Raw genomic sequence first — 24,318 nt, forward strand, 5'->3', positions numbered from 1 at the left:
TATATATATATATATATATATATATAACGTTGGCGGAGACAACGAAGAGGCGTTGAGTGTAACTCGATTGCCCCTTCGTTCTGCGACAACGATCGCAAGGGCTCCATAAGCCGAGAGACGGTCGCCTGCGGCTTTGTCCAAGTAGTGCCTTTCTTCTCCACTTCCTCCTCCTCCTCCTCCTCCTTATCCTTTCACTCTTTCTCTCTCTCTTTCTCTCTTATTCATTCTTATTCCTTTTATCGCAGCACCGTGCTTCACGGAATTCGACTCACGGAACCTCGACCTCGCGAGGATTATTTTGAAAGGGAATTAGGCGATTTACACCCTCGCATTTAGTCTTCATTCTTAGCGAATCCTTTTTGATCGAGGTCGTTCTTCAAAATGCAAGAAACCAATTTAACAAATGGCACAAATTATCTTTGCCTAATGAATTTAATTTTATAATACAGAGTAGATAGAAAATAAGTCCTTAAATTATATCAAGGGTGAGTGATATGATATTATTAATTTCATTTTTAAATTATAATATTGTTGAAATATATACTATCGATCGAAATGTGAAAGAAAATATTTAACCCACCAAAGAGAAAGATTATTTATATCGTATATAAAGTCTCATATAAGATATTATAAAAATGATATTTATATTTTTCATTGTATTCATTTCATTTTATTATCAAAAGAGCACATTTGTAAAGAATTTTTCGAAAAGAGAGTTCCCTTCCATGTCAGGAATTGGAAGCATGATAGAGGAAAGAGTGAGAAGAGGAGGAGGTGGAGGAGGCGGAGGAGGAAAAAGGAAGATGAGGGGTAGAATAAGAAGGAAGAAGATGGAAGTAAAAAAATTCAAGAAGGACGAAGAAGCGTGCTGGCGGTAGACCGGGGGCAAGGACGAGCCAAGAACTTACAGGCCACGAAACGGCGCGTGAGGATGGAACGAGAAGCGAAATGCGGAGGGCAAAGGAGGAAAAGGGACGAGCGGTGCCGCCGAGACTGTAATAACTCTGTCCGTGAAAGTCGTGAGTTTATTAGTTCCATACCAACGCGCCACAATGCCGCTTTAGAGCGCGGTTCGGACTCGCCAAGAGCGAACGACGACGAGCACGTAATACGGCTAGTAAATCAGTAGAGTCAACGTGACGGAATTTGCATTTAAATTTTCGTATAAAGTAAAGAAAAGAATAATCAAGCCGGGACATGATAGTTAAATAAATAATTTATTTAAATGTTTATAAAGTATTAAAAAAGAATACATACACACACACATAAGGAAAAGTAATTTAAGAAAAACCTTAACAAATAGTAGTTAAGTATAATCCCAAAATAATATATATTGTAAATATAAATTTCATAATGTTTATTTAATTAATTATCAAGCAATTGATGACTGACTCCTTCTGTGTATAGATGAATTAATATAATACTAAATACAAAATGAAATAAGAGAGTTCATCAAGAATATCTTATTTCCTTTTGGTGTTTACATCTTGAAATTCGTAGTAAATTTGCGGTGATATCACACTGCTTTAAAAGCAAGCGAGATAGAGATAATAGATACAGAAAGATACGCATAGAGATAGGTAGAGAGAACAACTAGAATTTGGTGTGGTAAACTAAGCAAGTTGGGCTAACTTCGCACGATTCTAGTCGGTCGACCGCACGAATTCGAATGCCAGGTGGTTTCGCAAAAGATACACTTTTCTAATCTGAAGGCTGTTGGTTGTCGGAGATGAAACTGCTCGAATAAGCTGGTGTTCTAGTAAGAGAAAGAGAGAAAGAGATAGAAATGAAGGAGAAGAGAAGTCGGTGGTGGAAGGCTGCCGGAGAATCATTCGCCCCACGGCGAAAACGCTTGTCTCGAGTTGTCCGAAGTAGAAAAGAGAATTGCAGTTTACCATTAATGACTTGGAGTAATAATATATCGGAGGGCCGGCAAGCGAAGCCTCCCGCTGCCATGGCGGTCAACTTGAAAGGGCCGAGCTAACAGCGGGATGTCGACGGCTCCGATGCAACTCTTGGAGACTTGGAAGCTTTCTCGGAGGCACTCGTGAAGTACGAAGCAAGTACACACAGAGATACTATATAAACATACGCGAAGGACTGACTCGAGACCCACATCATTTGGAATTCTCTGCTTTTCTTTATTCTATCTACTTCCGTATTTTCTTCCTCTTGAAAGAGTTAGCCACTTTTTCCCTAAGAATATGACATTTTTTATAACGCGTTGCATAAACATATGATGATGATGTCAAGAAAAATTGATCATTTGTTTGCATTAATTTTTCATTATTATTATACTCGTATTATCAAAATATATAATATGAATAATTTGTCTAAATCTATTTGATTAATTACCGTGAAAATATTAAATTTACTATAATAAAATGCTATAGGATTTTTTTAAGGATTTAACATTTTCACTAATAAATATAAAGGTATATGACATGGTCAGGTTATCTTCACTGCCAGTCTAGGAACGTTTTCTTCGCACGGGAAGGCCGCAACTTTGCAAAACGCTCCCGGGACGAATAAATCAAAGTCCCCCTTAGAGACCAGACTCGAGTAAGTTTGTAGCTTCGTTTCAACCATCCTCTGTATGGATTGGAATACCTCTGGCCTGTAGACTTCAGCATTCTCGACCGGGAGCCGTTTACCTGCCCGTAGGATTTCTAATTCGGGTTAATCCTTTCTCGTCGTTCTGTCTAACATACATAGTTATCGATTAGAAAGTTAGTGCTTTTACAAGAAAATGATCATTACTTTATTTTTCTCTCTTTTCGATCTAATGGATGTTATTATCGTCGATAATATGAGTTCGATTAAATACTGTACAATCTTTTAATTTGCCTAATTGCTTAAATAAATTATTTGATTTACTAAGCCTTTGCTTTTAGAAAGAAATGGTGTTTTGACAGTCGTTAAAATATTCACAAGAATGACTATACTGTGTATGGTATAAGAAAAAATCGTTTTCTGTTTGTGTAACTTAGAAAATAAATTTTATATTTCGTATCAAGAGATTAGATATATCAAACTACAATATAGTTAATTTAATATTTTGGGATAACTCTATTATAATTTATTATATAAATATAATAAGAAAAAAATACAAGCATTAATTTTCTATAAGATACCATGATTCGAAAATTGGAATCATCGGGTTTGTTTGTTTGTATTTTCAATCTATCGTCGATCAAATTGTTAGCGACTGATAGATAGTGCGCAACGAGCTTAAGAATTATGCGTGTATCATAAAGATTATTGTCAACGTTTACAGAACGTTTATCTCGGTATAGTTTTTCTTACAATACAATTACGTTGTTGAAGATAATACCGAGTAATAAGAGAGATCTTTGTGTTATCTATTTTATTTAGAGATTATGTTTCATGCGTTTATCGTTTGTCTTAACTAAGGATTTTTACGATAAAGTGGACAGTTCCTTAATAATAATAATAATAATAAAGATAAAGCGAGTTAAATTACGTTTGAAAATTAAAGTAACGTGTAATCTTAAATGATACTAACGGGTTAATAAGAAACTCTTGAAAATCTTAATTTAATAATTTTGTTTCTCAATTCTTATATTAAAAAAAGTTTATTGTTTCATTATTGAGAAAGGAGTTAAAAATTAAAACAATTCTTTTGCAGGTATGAAAACTTTTGAAGACTGAATTTTTCGATGCCTACCTTTTGTTTCTTTCGACAGCCAGTTTTGAATAGTTAACGCAACGAAAGGATAAAAAAAAAAGAAAAAACTCGAGAAAAGAATACCAATTGTTATTCGGTGTGTAGCAGGTATGAAAGCATTCATATGAAAGATAAAGATTGGCAGGGTGAGATAGTGAAGGGAATATATATACGTATGTTGTGTGGAAGAAGCGAGTTACGCGAAACGTTCTCGGCCATTCTGTCGATGAAGAAGAATATCCAGCTCGTGTATGGCATGTAACATTCGATCGATGACAGACACCATAGAAATATTTCGTCGAAGTTGTGTCCGAGCGTCGTCGTCGTCGTCGTCGTCATTCTTTTTCCTTTTTTTAATTTTTTTCTCATTTTTAAAAAATTTTTTTGTCGTCGTTGGCCCGTCAATGGCCACACCATTTCCTCTGTTCTTTCTTTACCTTTTGGCACGCGACGTTGGCGCATTATTCTCTCGTTTACCAACTGTCTCGTTATATTCTACTCATTTTGCTTGATAGTTAAACACGCGAATAAGATGGATATTTTCTGTTCATTTAATGTTTCCGATATAAAATACTGTTTCATTAGGGATAGAGAGGATGATTTAAAACTGTTCGTGTGGTCTGATGAATCATCTTAATGTATATTATCTTTTAGTTGGCCTTGTGCAGTTGATCTCAAAAGTTTATTACCGATAATCTTATTTACTTATTGCTTTTATTTACGTTTCATCGTCTCAGAAGAAATTAGTATTTATCTATAGTTTCAACGAAGCAACTATCGTTAAAAAAAAATTCGAGTAAAAAAGAGAATGAACGTAGAAAAGAAATTTCGTCGATGAGCTTTTCATTCTTTTCGTTTGCTGCTAAAAGGAACGTTATATATACTTTAAGAGAAAGATAGAGATAAAGAAAAAGAGAAAGAGAGAGATAGTTCAAGAGACTGTGAAGATAGATGGACCACGTCGATCGATAATGATGCATTTACCGTGGAAAGGAGAATAAATGTTTCTGAACGGTACTAGCAAGGAAGGAAGCAAGAGAGAGAGAGAGACAGAGAGAGAAAAAAAAAAGAAAGAAAGAGAGAGAGAAAGAAGAACAAGAATCGCGATAACGTAGTGCAATTACTGTGCCTTCTGTACGTGCCTCTTGGATGGTAGGTCAACATCCGCTTGAGATGAGCGCAATCTCCAAAGCGAACGCACAGTGTATCTATACTGTAGTTTCTCGAGTATTAGCAGGCTTTAACTTTATTCCTGTAGATAACATGTTTGTTAGTCTTTTTAGAAGATTATATTATTTTCACAATTTTTCCAATATTTCAAGTATCCTTTATTCGCATAGACTCTGTATAAATGCTCAAAAACAATTCTCTAAGAGTGTTCGAATATTTTCTTCTTCTTAAATGAGATATACAGTTTTATTTGATTGCATTGAAGATTAAAAAAAAAGATAATTTCGATGATTCTCGAGAATGAATATTCTATAACAAAAACAAATATATTATATATTTTTATTTTGAACACGGATAATGCTAAATATTATGTTACAAAAGAAACTATATAAATAAATAAAATAAAAGATCAGACAAGACAGAGAGAAAGAAAGAGAGATAGAGAGAGAGAGAGATAGCTCATCTAAGGGTCGACGTCGTTTTATCAACATAGTAAGCGCATACACAGTGACGCGTTTCATTACGTTCGTATTCGTCTTTTTTTTACGAAAAGAAGAAGAGAACGAAACCGGTGCAAGCAAGCTTCTTCTTCCCCTTTCGTCTCTTCCAAAAACTCTTTTGTTCTCCCTATTCTCCTCCTTCTCCTACACCTCCACCTCTTCTTCTTCTCCTCCTCCTCCTCTTCTTTTTCCTACTAGTACTTCTGGGTCGTTCGTCGTCTCGTGCACCCTCGCGCTATCTCTCTTTCCGCCTTGTCTCTCTTCGTTCTCTATCTCTCGCTCTTTCTCGTCTCTCTGTACACCACCACTCGAGTGCTTTGACATCGGAGACGTCGGCGAGCACACCGAGGGTGAAATTTATCGGATATTCTTTTTCCTTCCTCACAAGCGGCACAGACACGATGGAAGCAAAAAACATGAATGGTATAGAAGAGAGAGAAAGAGAGAGAGAGATAGAGGCAGAGACGGAGACAGAGATAGAGTAAGAGAGAGAAAGAGAAGGAAAGAAAAATAGAGAAAGGTAAAGAGAAACGGGGGGAAGAAGAAGAAGAAGAAGGGAGTGGGGAGAGACTTGTGAATGGTTCCGATTATTACCTAGCTCAAGCGTGGAGCATCGTTAGAGTATCTACGTACCCACCGGGATGCTGTATTCGATGGGACAAAGGAATAGAGGAGAAGTAGATAGATAGATAAACGGATAGGTAGGAGATAGAGGGATAGAAGAGAGAAAGAGGGAGTGTGCAAAGACGATAGAAAGGGCCGACGTGTGGACAAATGGATAGAGAGAAGAAGCGAAGTACGGAGAAGAGGGCTTGCTTTCCTGGATAGAACAAAGGCCAAAAGGAGGGGTGAAAATAAAGCGACTAATCGTACGTACGAGATAGATAGACGTGAGTTAGAGTGAGTAGGAGAGAAAGAGAGAGTGAGAGAGAGAAAAAGAGGGATAGAAGAGAAAGAGAAAGGGAGAAAGATTCACTCACTCTTTAAAGTTCTTCGGCCTTCGTGGGATCTCACCGATCGGTCATACATCTCCTTGAGATACTACTCCTATCGAGTTTCGCGCCCACACGGCTGCCTGTCTCAAGAAGAAGGGTGGGGAAGGTGAGGTCAAAGACCACGAACATTCGTTCGCTAATAAACGTAATGTGACTTTTTACAGGAGAGAGAGAGAGAGAGAGAATGAGAGAGAATGAGAGAGAAAGAGAGAGAGAGTAACGTTTGTCGTAAAATCGATCAATTCGTTATTGGCAACATTATTTTTTGTCTTTCGAAAAATAGTCGATCTTTTTGTTCTTTTTATTTTTTGTTTATTAAATATTACTTCTTTATTCGTATTTTTTTTTTTAAATTCTTTCGTTTCTACCTTGTCATACTCGCGATCAAGCTCTGTACGTATTTTATTGGTCTCTGTTTTAGTTTTTACATTATTATCTGTTTTCAATAGTTTGTACCTGTAATGAGTGTTCGAATATCTGATTTTTCTATGGGTAACAATTAGTCATCCTTTGTTTTTACTGTTATTTGAAAATATTTCTTACAATTAGTACCAGAATCAGTGAAATATCCATTGAAGTAAGAATAATAATTTGTTTAAAATAATCTAATTATTAATATACTTATAGATTCTTAAACTATTTCGAGCTGATATTTTATTAGATGAAAATCTTCAACTCAAAGTTATTACTGATCAGAAACTTAAAAAAAATATGTATTTTAATTTATCAATCCTAAATATTATTAAAGTATATTAGAGTGTTATATACATTAAATGATTGTTAATTAGTTGAAGGAAATGTATATTGTAGTTTAAAAACACGGAGTATAAGTACAACGAACCCCACCACTCTCTTCGAAATCCGTTGAAAAACTGGCTCTCATTATTCTTTATGAAAGTCAATTAAAATACTAGTTGTTTATATGAGTTTCCGAAGATTATATATGTATATATATATATATATATACATAATAAAAGTAATATGCTCTTACAGTAAATAAAATTTATTCTTCTGAAAGTCATATAAACAACTAGTATGTATCTAACTTTCATTTGAGAACAACGACTCAGTCTAACGGTGAATTTCGAAGAGGACGGTACGACGAACTTATACTCTGTGCTAATAGATTAGAATATACACTTTCTTCGATTAATTATCAATCAATTAAGGTAAATATAACACACAGTACTGTATTATATTAATAATTAGAATTTTTTGAACTAAAATATATATGTTTTAACATCTTTTTGATATGTTTAACATCTTTGAGATAAAAATTTTTATCTGATAAAATAGTTCTAAATTGTTTAACATTCGAAGAGTATATTTAAATAAATGTATTATCGTTTAAACATTATACCCAGCGTATATGAGATCTTATATAAACACACAATTGAAAAAAAAAATAATAATTATTAAATTAATTCTAATACTAAACACACAACATTTAAATAATAGCGAAAATAAAGGAGGATCAATTATAAGATACGAAAAAAACCGAATATTTTTCATGTTATATCTCCAATATGTACAATTTTAAGGTACAGGCATTTTCTCTACATTATTGTCGTATTTGTTTAATTCACTTGTTATAAATAAAGCTATCAAATGAAACTTATTTAATATGTATATATATTATAATTACAGAGTATACTAATATATTTAATTCTAAATTTTTTTCGTCTTAAACTTTCTACAGCAATAATTTTTAATCAAAAATCGAGTAAGCGTATAGATTTCGCGGGACATTCAATGTATTTTCTATTAATTTATAATTTTTCCCTTTATGTTCTTATGCAAATATAGAAAGAACATTGGTGCGTTTATATAGGCACGTAAATCGATTATTGTCCATTTTGAAGCTCCAACATTTAGCTCTTTTATAGAGAAGTACTAATTAGCTTGACTAATTGGTCATTAATGGTTTTGTAAAGGTATTATCGTTCATTCTTCGAAATTTATTTTTTTTTCCGAAACAATGACAGGATAAAACCATAACAATACAAATAAATACAAAATATGAATAACAGAATACTATCTTGCACCCTAAATTCCTATCCTATCTCGATGATAATTATCGAGAGATATGAATTTATTTCTTTTTTGAGATTTAGGTATTTACGTGTTCATAGATGGAAAAAAAATATCTACGTAGGATGTTATATAGAATAAAAAAGAAGGCTTTAGCCTGATTCGTTAGGACGAGTTTTACGTCGTTATAAAGTTTTAAATCGTTTATCGAGATAAGAAATTCGATAAATTACTTGAGATAATTCTTGCTTCGGACGATCGTACGTGTAAGAGGAAAAGGAAGAGAAACTAGAAACGGAAGGAAGGAGATGCGATAAATCAAGAAGCAATAAAGTTTATAACGCTCACGAGAATGTACTTGGGTGTAAGATTTCTCCCTGTTTTGTAGGTGACAATATCATAATGAATTCACAACGTCGATGGGTGGCCTCGCCCACGTCTAACGAGACTACGATAATAGCAAATAAGGAAAAAAAAGAAAAATAAAAAGATATAAAGAAAGAAACGAGAAGGTTTAATAACTAAAAGCAACGTGATAGAAAAAGAAAATTCACGGACGTTATTTTCCTCGCGTGTCTTTTTGTATTTATCTGCTGCACGTTTCAAAAGAAATATTTTTGACGGGAATAGGTGCGTTAAATTGGAACTTGATACCTATCTCGATCCGTCCTGAAGCTTTTTATTTATTACTATCTTTAAACATATTTCGCGTATTTTTATTTTTAATATAATTATATACTTTATTATTATACTAACTTAAAGTAATATATACTATAAATTTAATAATGTAGTTAAGAGTTGTGAGATAACGATATAAAGTAAGTACAGTATATAGTATACTATAATATAATATACATATCTTTCATCATACTTTGATCATTAATTCAAATTTTAGACTGTAAACTTGAGCAAAAGTTTCATTCTCTTAGGTTCAATGAAACTATGCCGTTTTTTTTTTAAATTATTATCGTTCTATACGTAGAGTTAATAGTTCTTCGTTAAATCAGTCGTCTTGAATGTCGATCGATCGATTAATCGGTATCCCTTTTACAATTGAGCCGGTAGCACATTTAGGAGAATGATTACAAGAGGGTCGTTTGAAGGAACGGACTAATCCCTGCAGGGTCTTCTTCCATCGACGATCGGTAAACGTTGTGGTTTTAATGTCGCCCGCGACAAAGTCCTTACCTCCTGATGAAACACGAATGACTTAGTCGTTTCCTCTTGAATGTTTTGTACACTTGGGTTTCGTAACTTGCTGCTCAATTCTCTTCTTGTTCGCTACTTGGAGATTCTAATCCTTTGGAAAATTTCTTTGAAAGGTGTTACGATGACACTAATCCAAATTTTTTATTCTAACATCTAGCCTAATCATTATTTATTATTTATTCAGTATTTTCTCTCGTCCAAAATTATAATTTTTTGATGATATAGGTTCATAGGGAACTTGGACATGAAAAGAAGTAGAACTTAATTTAATTAAGTTGGACGTTTCGTCCCTTTATTGGGACTTCTTCAGCAACTTCGAAATAAATAAAAATGACGCTGAGCTTTAATGATTAAGTTGCTGAAGAAGTCCCAATAAAGGGACGAAACGTCCAACTTAATTAAATTAAGTTCTACTTCTTTTCATGTCCAAGTTCCCTATGAACCTATATCATCAAAAAATTATTTATTATTATTAATCTTCGATAGAAAAATTCAAATGTTGTTTATTTATTTATTTATTTGTTTTTTGTTTTTTTTTCTTCCTTTACGAATCCAATTAATTAGAAACGATGATCTAGATTTGAAGATTAGCGATGACCGTTAGAACAAGCTTTCGAACGAAAAGATGTTGAATTTAGTAGATCGTATTACTTGATAATTAGATCCATCCATTTCTTAGCTTACACGGATGGTCTTTTGTAGATAGGCAAAGTGTAATAGAATATGCGGGAGTGCACATCAGTGTTATAAGATCTTGGCGAAGAACGCGAGTAATATGAGAAGGAACATCATTGGGAGCCATAGGAAGAGAACGGAAATCGTTCTTCGTTCTTTCGACGAGATAAAGTCGCTCGCTCGCTCGCTCGCTCGTTAGTTCGAGTTTGTAAAGTCATTACGGTAGCAATGTTGTGAGTGGCACGCTAATTTTTTTTTAATAAAAAACATTAAAGAGTAACGTATCTTGAAAATTATTTATAGAAAGAAAATTGAAAGAAATTGAAGATTCTTCAATGTTGTATTTGTATTAATTGATCGATGACACACAATTTGTAAGTTACTTCAGTAAAAATAAACTTTGAAATTAAATGAGCTTATTCGAAAAAGAAAAAGGTACGCAGCACACACATACACATACACACACACACACGAACAAATAAATATAAATGGAAGGCTATTTTTTTCCGAGTTGCTAAGGTAGCTGCTGTTCGTTCGTCGTGATCGACTACTTGCCGAGGAGTGTTCGGTGTATGAAGGGAAAGAGAAAAAAAGAAAGAAAGAAAGAAAAAAAAAGAAAAGAAAAGAGAAAAAAAAGGGGGAAAGAGGAAGAAAAAGAAAGGTGAATCGAGCGAAGGGAAGGACGAAAAGGAAACGGGTGAAGAAGACGCAGGTGCCGGCGGGCTCACGCTACTCGAGCCCTGTAATTAGGCTAGGAACGCCGAATTTATCCGTCCGAGTTCCATGGCATCTTCGAGACGGTAGCCGCACACCTTAAAGGAAACGCGTCAAACATGCTCGAGGCGTTCGTTTGTTCGTTCTTTCGTTCGTTCGTTCGTTCGTTCGTCCTATCAAGAAACACTAGAATCGTCCTGCGTGCTTTACGTTTTGGCCACACGATTACCTCTTCGAAGAGTCCTACACCCTTCCGAGGCTATTATTTCGAGCGTAGTCATCGTAGCACTATCGAAATTAACTCTTGATGATGGACGGCGCGTCGAGTCGGATGATTCGTTCAACATTCTATATTTCTTTTTTTTCCCCTTCTCCTTCCTGTCTTTCTTTCCTTCTTCTTCTTCTTTTTTTCTATCTTTTTTTCTCACCTAATCATACACATGTTACAAAAGACTCGAACCAATAACACGCGCGCATTAGTCTTTAGTAATTTTCAGACAGCTGCCAGGCTTTTCACTGAGTATAATTAATTCATTCTACGATATTACGTTTATTAATTTGTTCTGGTTTTCTTTTTTGTTTGTAATGTTAAAATATTAATGTAGAGAGAGTAATTTTGATAAGTTATTATATTAACGTATCTATGATATTATTTATATTTGCATTTAATTTATTGTATATTAAAATAGAGGAAATCATTTCATTTTGAAGAAGTTAAAAAATGAAGAAAAAGGTAAAGAGATTGTAATCGATGAAATTGAAGTTACCGATAACTATATCTCAACATAGTAGATATCTAACGGTAGAAACGAACAGCCACCCAATCCCGAAGGAATCAGGAATTAGAAACCGCGGTGGGTGTAAACGCTCGGCGAATTGGCCGTACCGTTCGAATTGAGAATTTCTCAGAACGAGGTGAACGTAGAGCCAAGTAGTGGAAATAGTTTCCGAACGGTTTGTCGAGGATGATACCTCGATAGAGAGAGGGAGATAGAAAGAGATAGAAAGAGATAGGAAGTGATAGGAAGGATGAGAGAGAGAGAAAGAGAGAGAGAGAGATAGAGAGAGAGATTTCCGTCCAACATTACCGATGGGTTTCCAACTTTCGAGTCTCGACTGCATCGATCAAATATGAAGCAAAAAACAGAAACCTCATTTAAACTTATGCCATATATTCGAGTAGTAAAAAAATGTTTTATAACTCTGAGGTTTTAATAAATACTGATCGAAGATTTTTAACATTAATTATATTTCATTTAATTAAATGAAATACATATACATTATAATATACTGATAAATTGAAAATCAATGGGGTAGTTTCATCAATCTAATATATTATTATAGTTATGTAGGAATGAAATTTTTTCGTCTATTTTCTACATTGACAAATGTAAAATTAAAATTGCATTCCTTTAAATTTGTGCAAAGTGCATTTTAGAGATATATTTTGAAATGATGTAGAAAAAATATGAGATATTATTATTATTATAATAAAAATTGATCGAGATTTCGCATGAAATGATTCGTCGAAAGTGTTAGTAGTCGGGCGTTAAAGGTCGTCTCGTTCGTTTCTTGGTGCTTTCTCTTTCTCTCTCTCTCTCATTCTTTCTTTCACCATCCCGATTATCGTGCTCGCTTACGACGGTGCGAATCGCGAGGCTGGAACGAGAGAAAAAGGGCGAACGTTGAGGAAGAGTGGGAGGAGGGCGGTAGAGAGTAACGTGAGAAATACGCGGAGGGCCGGAGTTGGGGTCAAGAGGTGGCAAGAGCTTGGCTAAAGGAACCCGAGAGAAAGAAAGAGAGAAAGAAAAAAAGGGAGAGAGAAAAAAATTAGAGAGAGTGAGTGAAAGAGAGAGGAGGGACCCAAACGGAAAAGGGAACCGCAAAAATATTTGGAACGTTCGAGTATCTCTCGAAAATACGTGTACGTATGTATATACAATACATACGTATGCAGCACGCATAGCGAAAAATATTGCAGTGCTCTTCGATTCGATTCTGCTGGCAAAATAAGCGAAGAATCTTATGCTCGTACCCGTTGGCAATTCCCTATCTGAGTTGGAGATCGCATTGTCACCACCTCCTCTTCCCCTTTTCTTGCATTCTCTTTCTCTCTTTCTCTCTCGCTTACTTCTCGTATTTTTCGTTTTTCGATTTTCTTGGTTTGACGTCATACCTTTGAGCAAAAGAAATAAGACTACGAATTGAACGGTTCGTTCGTATTTTCTCGTCGTCAGGTAATTTTAAAGAAATTTAGTTAGCTATTGTACTTGATCTTTTGTTTACAATGAATTGAGCTCAACAAAAAAAGAATAGAAGTTGGAATATATTTAATGTGTTAGAGGGATTAAATTGACAAATGATCGAATTTAATTCGATGTTCGATATGAGAAAATAATGAAAAGTTGTATTTAATGTTGTTGACAGTTTTGATTGTCGAGAATGATAATTTTATTTCTACGGTTAAGTATATCTTGTTAATTATCTTTCTTCTTTAATTTTCTTTTCTATTCTGCAATCAGTTCTTGTATGTTTTTTCGACGATCGATGAAGCGGAAGGTTAAACCAGTTTAAGATTCGTACAAGAGACAAATTTGTTCGAATAGAGTTCTAGGAAATGAATTTTCTTTTCTTATTTTTGTTCGTAACCTCGGATCTCAACGAATTGAAACGATGCCGATAGGAAGAGGATGTTCTTCCCGTCTGATAGTTACAGGCTTTCATGGTTTCACGCTGATTAGTTAAATAAAATCTAAAAGAAAAAGAGAGTAGAAGAAAAATCGAAAGGAAGAGGTGATGTTAGTGTTGGAGAGGTACTTATATCAAGAAGAAACGTTTTACTGTATTCGTTTAACAAGAGTCGTTGGTACTCTAAAGAAAGTTTAAACTTATGTCAAACTATAATACGATAGCTAATTGATGAGAAAAGAAGCTGGGTCGAGTTTTAGTACGAGTTTTCAACAACTTTTAGTTTCAGACGACAACAACAGTTGTTTGCACTTTTCGTAATTTAATAATATTTATAATAATAATAATAATAACAATAATTAGTGAATAATTTTCAATCGAATTTTTTTTCTATTGTTTATTATAATTAATTTTTCATTGAAACTTTTTTCCTAGTTAAATCTATAAAGATCTGTTTAGAAAATGTTTATTCTTATTATTTCCTAAATACAATAGCTAACCTTAACTTGAGATATGAAATAAAGAAGAAACATTATAATCTAATCTAACATTCCTCGGAATGTGCTTGAATTTTGAGAAAACGAAAGAAAGATAAAGCGAAGGATATCCGGTTTATACTTTTCTCTTAGTATTCTTGGCAAAATTGTAAGAGAAAAGAAACTTGAGAAAATCCAGCCTCGTTAACCCTTAGTGTTTCTACCCACGAAGTCTACGAGAGGATGGCGGAGTTACTACTCTTTCTCGCGAGATGGATAGCGACGATGACAAACGCCGTCTAAAGTCTAACGGATCCAAAAGCCAAAGACAAGTCGTCGGGACGAAAAAGAGAGACCGAAGGAGATAGAAAAGAGTCAAAGTAAAAGAGAAAGAATGAAAGAGAAAAAGAGAGAAAGAACACCACGTTAGTTCGAGAGATGGCTCGTAGAAATTGAGGAAAGGTATAGCAATGCGAAAAGTTGAACGAAGAGATGGAGAATAGGAATAAGAAGAAGAAGAAGAAGAAGAAGAGAAGGAAGAAGAAGAAGAAGAAGTAAGGGAAGGAAGGTTGGAAGAAGGTATGAAACTGCTGGCCGATATTTCATCCGAGGAACGAGCGAGATAACAGCGGGCACGCCCTCCCTTTGCAGCCTCTCTCTCTTTCTCTCGTCTTGCCTCTCTTTCTCTCTCTTTCTTTCTTTCTTTCTTTCTTTAGTATTGTGTGCACGCGGTAAGAGCTCTGCCCGCAACAGACTCACGCTCGTTTTAAAATATTGCCACCACCCCTTCGCGGCAGCCCGTGTTACACTCATCCCGGAGTCTTTTCGTTCTCTCTCTTTCTATCTTTTGCTTTTCAGAAGAGAAGAGAGAGAGAAAGAGTTTCTACTACAACAAGATGCAACCCTCCGAGATCCACCACCTCGACCTCAACGCTCTTTTGGATTATAGTTACTGAATTTTCGAGCAAACGTCATGTCGCGCTTTTCTTCCATTCCCTTTTACGATGTATGGCTTTGCTTCTCTTATTTTCAAGCCATTTACAGGATAAACAATGATTCCTGTATGTGTGTCTGTTTTTCGAATTCTTCGCGAGGAATGACAAAAGTATCGAATGTTTAATGTATTTTAACTATTGGATTACTTTATTGCAAGTATAAAAGCAACATTTGTATAAAATACTAACTTACTTAGAGATAGAAAAATGAGAGAGAAAGAGAAAGAGAAAGATATTTAACGATACAGATTATAGAAATGTAATAAGAAAAAAGCAAGAATGATCCTAAATTGGAGAATCACTGAGGACAAACCGGATGGAGAAAAAGATAGGAAGGAGAGAAATAGTTAGTGGTCGTAGTTGCGGCACGTTTTGGCACGCGTTTTCTTTAACAACTAGGATTTTCGACTTCATCCTTGGCCGGATGTAATTTCGAAGGCGAGAAACGCAGCTTTTTTTTGGGTTGGAAGACAGGGAGGAAAGTACTAAAAAGAAAATGGCCGTTCCTTGGGTGAATCGGGTTGGGGAAAATTGAGGAAGAGGAAGGAGGTGAATGGAATGAGGTAAACGGGAATGGGAAATAAACGTGAAACGCGATGAGAATCGCTGAGAGGCACCACTGTTTGTTTCCGCGCAATTGAATGCACTTCTTCCTCCTTACGAGTACAGACGACGTCGAGAAACAGAGAGCATTTCAAACTTATGCACTTGTTGCTGCTTACCCCGTGTTTTATTTTGTCCACTTGCATGTCCATCCACTTTTCCAACGAAAAAACCCCTGCGAGAGAATCGAGAGGTTTTTCTTGAATCGCAGATAAGGAAATTTGTATCTACTATTTACGTATATATATATATAATATAATACATACATACATACATACATTTTGTGACATTGCTTTACGGTGAATTTACTTGCCGAGGGTATCTCTTATCAAGATTCTCAACTTTGCCGTCTCTTCTCTCTCCGTATTCTATTTCTTTTTATTTTCAATGTCGACACGATATGATGCGAAAGCAACCTATATAACTCATCGATTTGTCCTGGTCTATCCTGGTCCCTCCTTTGAACGACACGTCGACGTATGAACGTTCCTGCAACACTCATATTACTCTGGCAATATAAGAATCCAACTCCGGATTTAAGTTCAAACTTATCCGATTAACCATGAGATCCGTGCAATCGACTCTATATACACATTTAGGTGCGCACCATCACATTTTTCTCCTGTCTCTTTCTTTCTTTCTTCCTTCTTATTCTTTTTCTTTTTCTTCCCTCGTCCCATGTTTTTTTTTCCTGTTTTTCTGCTCCCTTTTAATCTGACGTTTTTTTTTACCTTTCCATACGCCTTGAAATCATCTGTCTTTTTTACGAATTTATTTGAAATCTCTTTTCGTTTTTTTATTTCTACTGCGTTAACTTTTACAATACGATTCGATGTGTTATTTTGATTTTCTTAGTTTTGAATTTTCTATTGATTTTCAAATGATATAGAATGATCTTTCAAAAAGTATATTTCTTTTACTCTTCTATACAAATATATATATCTTGAAAAAAGTTATGCTAGGTAAATAGATAGGTTGGCTGGTAGGTAGGTAAGAAGGTAGGCAGGTAGGTAGATAGGTAGGTAGGTAGGACATAAAGATTACAAAAAACGATCGATCATGGTGTATCGTTGTTGAAAAATATTGCCACACCGTGATTTCGTGCGTTATCACCGAAAACCGAGCGAATGTCGAGGTTGGAATAAGAAAAAAAAAAAAAAAAAAAAAAAAAAGAAAACGTAATAAAAAAATAAATGGGGAGGAAAAAATAAACAAGGAAAAAAGAAGTGTATATATATATATATATATATACATATTATATGAACGACGGTGACAATATAACGGAGAGAAAAGATGCCGTTTCCTATCTGACGAACAACGTAGTGCACTTTGAGAAGAAGAGTGGCAGATAACGGGCGGACGGGTCTGAAACGGTTATATTGCCGCAGCCATAATTATTATTTTTGTCTTTTTCTTCTTTTTTCCATCACACGAAATTTCTTCTTCATCCCTTTTCCTCTCAGCTGTATTGCGGCCCTTCTCTTTCTTTCTCTCTCTCTTTCTCTTCTTCCCGTTTATCGAGAAGAGGCCCGGGTTTGAACTGGACATCCGTAACTAATGACCCTGATAGCCGATTATCGTCCTCTCGTTTCGGTCGTCCCTCTTCCCACTCACACTCTTCCTATTCTGACTCCTCTTCTCGCCGACTCGTATGCTTTTTCGTGCATTATGTACTACCACCGGAGGTTAAGAATCTCTTCGTTGTAAAGAAGAACGTGTATGTGTGTATGTGTATATGTGTGTGTATATGTGTGTTTGAAAAAGTTAAAGATAGAGAGAGAAAGAGAGGAAGAGTTCTCTTGCTTAATTAATTTTCCGTTTCGAACGAAGAGGCCAGGGAAAGAAAGAAAAAAAAAAATATAGTAGGAGTAGGGGAAATTGAGAAGCTCGTTATCTCGATTCTTGGTAGTAAAATCCGTCTCGCTTCCAAACCTTTTCGTCTCTTCCTTCCTCTTTCGAAAAGCGACGGACGCTATCGAAAACGAGAACGAGTCGTAAGCGTCGATCTTTTCTCGCTTGACGTGAATAAATAACAATCTGCTGGCACATTGAGCAACTCGATCTTCCCCCCCTTCCCCTCCCATCTCCTCCACCCATCTTCTCTCTTTCTATCACTCTCTCTCTCTATCTTTCTTTTTTTCTTTTCAGAGCTTTAACTGTGGAATTCAATGGACACGAGTCCGTGACTCTGCATTCTTTAGAGTTGCACGTTTCATCACGCGCCTTTTACACAATCATAATGTTCATTGATTTTGGAGAAATGCTTGCTTGCGCAGCTTTTCGATGCTTCGATAATTTAGGATTTTGGAATATTGTCAACCCCATCATAAAAAAAACCGATATCTCGTAAAAGTTTGAACGATTATTTCAATTTTTTTTCGACGAGAATATATTTTATGAGCAGCGCCAACGTTCGAATAAATTTCTTTTTTTTTTGTTTTTTTAGACAAGAACGCGGTAATTATTATTCTACAAATTATTTATTAGTGATACGTTATATCTTTATATAGAAATATTATATTCGTGTGAGTATGTAAAAAAAATTTTTTTTCTCGTCGATAACAGCGCATTGATTCAACTAAAATCTAATTAAATTTTTCACAAAGTTTATTTTCATTTAAACTGTGACTAAATTAAAAATGACGAATTTCTAATGTGAATGAACATTTTTAATATTTTAGAAACGAAAAAGTCATTCTATTATGTTTTTCTACGTAAAGAAATTCTAATCGAAAGTTTATCGTTGTAGGTATACACATATGGGAGAGTAGAGATTTCGGACAATTTCGTTCCTCAATTTTAACGTGGATTTAATGATAATTGGCTGAGTTCCTGGTTTTCCAAAAATATGTGCTCTGCATAATTTATGCAGTTAACGTACCGACCAGACATAACTTAAAAATCATCAATATGCAAATATTCGCGAGTAATATTTCGCGAGTAATATTTTGCATGCGTAAAGAAGTGAAAATTAAACGATGTATATAAAGCATTTGCACAAAGAAGGGGTCTCCATGTGTGTGATTCTAATAATAAAAGAATACACGAAGGATAATTATATGCTTCTCCCAAATTATTGATTATCTCAATCGATGATAATATTTTTTTAAAATAAAAACAAAAAGCACAATAAAAAAATTATAATCTAAAAAGAAGGACACAGTAAGAGACAAATCAAATAATAAATAAGAATAGAAGTTAAACGTATCGATATTTTCTACATTTAACGATTGTTCTCTAGAGTCCTATCGATTCATGCTTTCCTTTTTTCTTTGATGTCTTTACATCTCTTCCTCTCTTCTCTTTCTTTCTTTTGAATACGTACAATCGACCCCACCCACATGTTACGTACGCGAACACGCGTATTGGATATTTATATATCAGGAACGATGTGTATATATACATATACATATACTAAGGGCTCCAGGCCGATTTAAGATTCCACGTCTAATCGAAGCGTAATAATTAAGCAGCCATTCTCGTGCAATGTAGGTGTGCGTCTCGAAGGGAGGAAATTCGTTTGGAGAATCGAACGTATCGCGAGATAGTACGCTAGGCAAGCAAAAGATACACGATACGATGCCTACGTGCTAGGCGAACTTCGATTCGACAGGACGATCCATTCTCTCGAGGATCTCTCATCGATCCTTGATTTACATACAGTTGAACGCAAGCCTCTTAGAGTGTTATAAACTTATCAAGTTATATATATATATATATATACTTTATACCAGAATGAGTGAGAGAGAGAGAGAGAGGAAGTGGAAAAGAAATCGGGAAACACAAATCACTTGGCAAATTAAGATTGTTTCAAATAATACGTTTATTATATAGGTTAAAGGTTATCATATAAACTTGTTTGGCCTCTCAACGGGGCCTACTATACTTTTCGTATTTAATTATAAATATAATAATAAATGATAGAATTATATTTCGAAACCGAGTCATGATAAAATGAAATCTGTATAAAAGTCGGTTTAAAAATGTAATCGTAGGTACGTATATATATAGAGAGACAAGTATTACTGTAAGAAGGACATAGCATTAAACGATATTTCTGAGTCGCGAGGGCAAGAGGAAAAGCGATTATCGAACGTGCGGAAATAAAATCTTGACGTTATCGCGTCACTCGAGCGTGCCATTTCTCCCTCGAGAGATACGCGCGTAATTGCTACCTTTCTTCCTTCCTTTGCCTCGTTAGCTCGGCAAAAGGAGCTGGAATTTACGCTTTGCGAAATGGGTAATGGACCGTAAAGAAGGCTGCAGAATCTCGATGCCCTTCTCTCTCTCTTTCTCTCTTTCTCTCTTACAACCAAGCACATCTGTTGTCTTTTTTCAACGATCGATAACATATCACTGACTTATTTCGCCGTTTAACATTCTTGGAAATTTCATTCCCTTTGCTTTATTTTTTTTTCCTTCCCTTCGACGTTATTTTTATCCTTCAATGAAACCTGAACAAGTTGTGTGATGGAAGCTTGAGAAGAAATTGTCGAGATAGATTTACTAGTTTCTTAAGTATAAAAGGGGGAGGGTTGGTTATAGTTGAACGTGTTGTCTTAGATATTTATTGGGAACGTTGATAATAAAAAGCGATGACAAATAATAATAAATTTATAAAATATCAGTAGGGAATTTAATAAGGAAAGGATAATAATATTATAGTTAGAAAATCCGTCTTTGTTATATTATCATTATCATTATCTCGAAATAGCGAGATGGTAAGAGTAGTGATATATCTACGTTCTCCGAAAGAGGTTTCATCGTCATATAAAAGGGCTCTCCTCTTCTCGATCCTCCTTATAACTACACTATGAAATACGCAAATACCCAACGCGTCATATAGCAGACAGTGCAATGAAAGTAACCGATATACCACATTGTAATCCCTCGAGATTTACGAGAGAGTTCGAGGTCAGGGTCTGAGAGAATAGTCGAATTTACGTACAATGAAACAAACGATATTTTCTTTTCCCTTTTCTCATCTCTCTCTTTCTCTCTCTCTCTACATATTTTTATTCATAAATTATTTATAAATCTATACATTTTTTTCTCAGTTTTTTGTTTGTCAATCAATAATCATTGGGGGTATAAATTAAAATATATGTTTTATGTAAGGAAGATAAACTTTTATTCGTATGTTTTTTTTTTTTTTAGTTTTTAGTCAATGCCAATTAAGATTAAAAAAAAGTGTTGTTATGAACGAATAATCTCGTTTTACTTTGACCGATTATTTTGATTAGTTTGAATAGTTTTAGGGTGAATTGTACGAATAAATAAAGTGTATGATTAAGTAAAAGTGTAGAGATTACATGAACGATGGTGAATATTTTATAAAAAGAAAAAACAATGATTGAAACATTTACACGCCCTTGTGCGAGTAGTATGACTTGCTGGTGAATTTTTACGATCTTCCTTTTATGAACGAACTTTAGCGGAACGAAATTTTCCTCTGGAGCACTTAGGTTCACGATTATAGCTAATTTAATCTGCCATTAATACGTCGCTATCCAATCTTTCTTAACGACAGGTCCTCGTTTATGATTAATCGAATAGCGGTTATACGACTACGTATATATTTTACATTGAATTTTTCGATATTTTGTTTATTATTTTGTATTTAGATAATATACATTTTCTAAAATATATGTACAATTTATTTCCATCATTTTCTTCAAGAACAATTAAATAATATACCGAAAACGCGAAATACTATGAAAACAAATAAATACATCATAAGAATAAACACAAAAGATTAACTAACTAAAATATAATAAACGCGACTTTGCTAGGGGGTTTGGTTATATCCGAATGTAATCGTGTTTATGTTAATCGGTGTTAATGTATTGAAATACCATGTTCGGACGGGATTGAGAGAATTTTAAGCTTCGTCGTCGGCATTCAGTGTCGTATTTTTGTCGGAATACAAGACGATTCTCAATGCATGGATGATGGATCGTCGATCAGGTGGATGTGATTTCTAAAGTTGTTTTACCAAGCTAGTTAAGAGAGTTAGAAGGAGAGAAAAGATTAGAATAGTGAACGAAAGAGAAAGAAAGAGAAAGAGAAAGAGAAAGAGAAAGAGAGAGAGAGAGAGAGAGAGAGAAAATCTCATGCTAGTCGTTTTTCATCGTATCGATCGATCGATAGGATGATTTTGAGAGCATAAGTGCATCGAAAGAAAGAAAGAAAGAAAGAAAGACAGACAGAAGATAGAAAAAAAAGATGGTAAGATAGAAAGAGAAAGATATTCTGCGGTTGAATATTTTTGTCCTCTACCACATTGCAGCAGCATCCACGCGCTGACAGCTTCTCCTTCGTGATAACTCGATTCCGATCGGAATACCTTCAAGCTTTTTGAGTTTTTTCTTCTTCCCGCGGGGAAACGACAGGAACTATTTTCCTTTCTGCACCGATCTCAGAGATCGTATGCGACAGAAAAAAAGGGAATGGAAAAAGAAAGTAGAATAAGGGAAACTGGCGGGAAAGATAATCGATCTCGATCGTCCGTTTTAGTAAATATTTCAACCGCTTCGACGTGATTAAATAGCCCGTTGACGTTCCTTCGGTGTTATCTTGACAAAAATAATATATTATATATACGTTCGTTTTATAAAAATGATTTTTGTGATTCGTTAGTAGGTATTTGTTTGGTGTTTTTTTCTTTTTCCATTTTTTTTCTTTTATCTCTCGTTACGTTCCTTTATTATTATTTTCGTTTTAACGTTCGTCTCATTTATTATCCAACTATATTTTTATCATTAACTTGTAAGAATTCTACGAAGCTCTGTTATTACCTAGCGTTATCTTTATTCGAAACAACTGAGATTACGTTGAGATTAGTTTTGTCGTAGTAGAGAATCCGAGCCTATGTCAGATTTATCCACTCATCTATCTTCACTTTTCTCATTCTAGTCATATAGTCAGAGCTTATCAGAATATATATACATGGATACGTATGTATATATATATATACATGTATATTGTATGTTTTATCTCTTTCTTTCTCAAACACTCATTCGCTTACTCTCGTTCAGTACGATGCGTGCACGAATCTCGCATACTTTACATACTCTCGCGAATCATCGAAATCCGATTCGGCAATCCCTAACGCTTTCCCATTCCCGACATTTTCTCTTTCGAAGAATTTCATTGTGCGCTCTCTACGCCATATCAGCTGCATGAATCGTTCGTCTGGTTCTTCTTTTCATCGATAACGCCACACGATAGTACAGGATAATTCTATTCTTTTGATTCTTTCCAATTGAAAAGCATAGCTTTTGGTATTTAACGATGACTACAACTTTGCTATTAACAATAAATCAACGCATATTTCTTTTTTTAAAAAGGGCATTTTCAATTGTTGCATACAGGAATGATATATATATATGTTACAGTCAAAGCCAGAAATCAGGCATTATTAGTAATTCCTCGGCATTACTATGAATGTAGAGAGCCTTCAGACGACGTCGGAAATAAGACTTTTTGAAGAGTTTTTTTTTTCCTAGGCATATATATATATATAGAGTCTCATTTTAATGATTCTGTCGATCATACGTTTTTTAATTAAGAATACTTTTTATGTTTCTTTTCTTTGGACCAAAATGATAATACTTTACCTCTCATGTAAATGATGAAATTTAATTTAACGTTTTATCTTGCAATTTCGTATAAATAGTATGGTCAAAGAACGAAGTTTTTGGAATAAATGAAATCAGTATCTCAATACTATAGATATTTTACGTGAATCATTTTATGTAGGTACGCTTTAATTGTACGTACATTTAATATCTATCATACATTTATTGTGATGTACGTATATCTTCGTATAAAAACCGGTTTTGCATGAGGTAAATATTTAAATATCGTATATGGACAAATATTTGTTACCTGTATTTACATACATATTTACATCTATAGAAATAAACAAATTTTATAAAAATATATATATATGTTTTTTTGATAATAAAAACACAAAAGTGCAAGAACATAGATACGAGGGAATTTATCTAACGTCGGAGGAAATCGAGCGCGTTTGTAAAAGGAGAACTTGGATATCGTATTAAAAGACATCGCTCGTCTTCTTTCCCTTTTTTCTCTTTCTCTTTCTCTCTTTCTCTCTTTCCTTCTTTTCGTTCTATCGTTCTACCGAAGCCAGGCGTTCCTAGCCTTTACGAAAATTTTCTAGGAATCTTCTTGCAGAGGAAAAGCAGATGAAAGAAAGAAAGGAAAAGAAAAATTCCATGCGTAGTTCTCTCTCTCTCCCTCTCTCCCTCTCTCTTTCTTTTTCTTTATTTTTCTTTTACTTTTTTTTTTTAGCTTTCGAGGAGGAGGACGACGACGACGACGAGAATTCGCTCGATCGATCCGCACCGTTTGCGGTTTTCCATGCTTCCGTTATCGGCATGCGATAAAAAGTAGCCGATTTGCAATTCGGCAGCTTTGCGGGGAGCCACGTTTCTATCGACTTAGAATTAAAGACGTTTTGACTCTCGAACTGGCAAAAGAAACGTCTCAGGATCATCTCTCTCTCTTTCCTTCTTTTCTTTTACTTCTTGCAGGAATCTTCTTCGA

The 24,318-nt window shown here is 34.7% G+C and overlaps 1 protein-coding gene across 4 annotated transcripts in view; it reads right to left on the bottom strand.

Moving 5' to 3' along the window:
- Positions 1 to 24,318, bottom strand: part of LOC106792181 (latrophilin Cirl-like) — a 271,426-nt gene that overhangs the window by 24,235 nt on the left and 222,873 nt on the right. The window lies entirely within an intron of this gene.

This window comes from Polistes canadensis, unplaced genomic scaffold, assembly GCF_001313835.1.
Source record: "Polistes canadensis isolate GaletaPanama2010 unplaced genomic scaffold, ASM131383v1 scaffold_9, whole genome shotgun sequence".
In the NCBI taxonomy this organism is placed as follows: Eukaryota; Metazoa; Arthropoda; class Insecta; order Hymenoptera; family Vespidae; genus Polistes; species Polistes canadensis.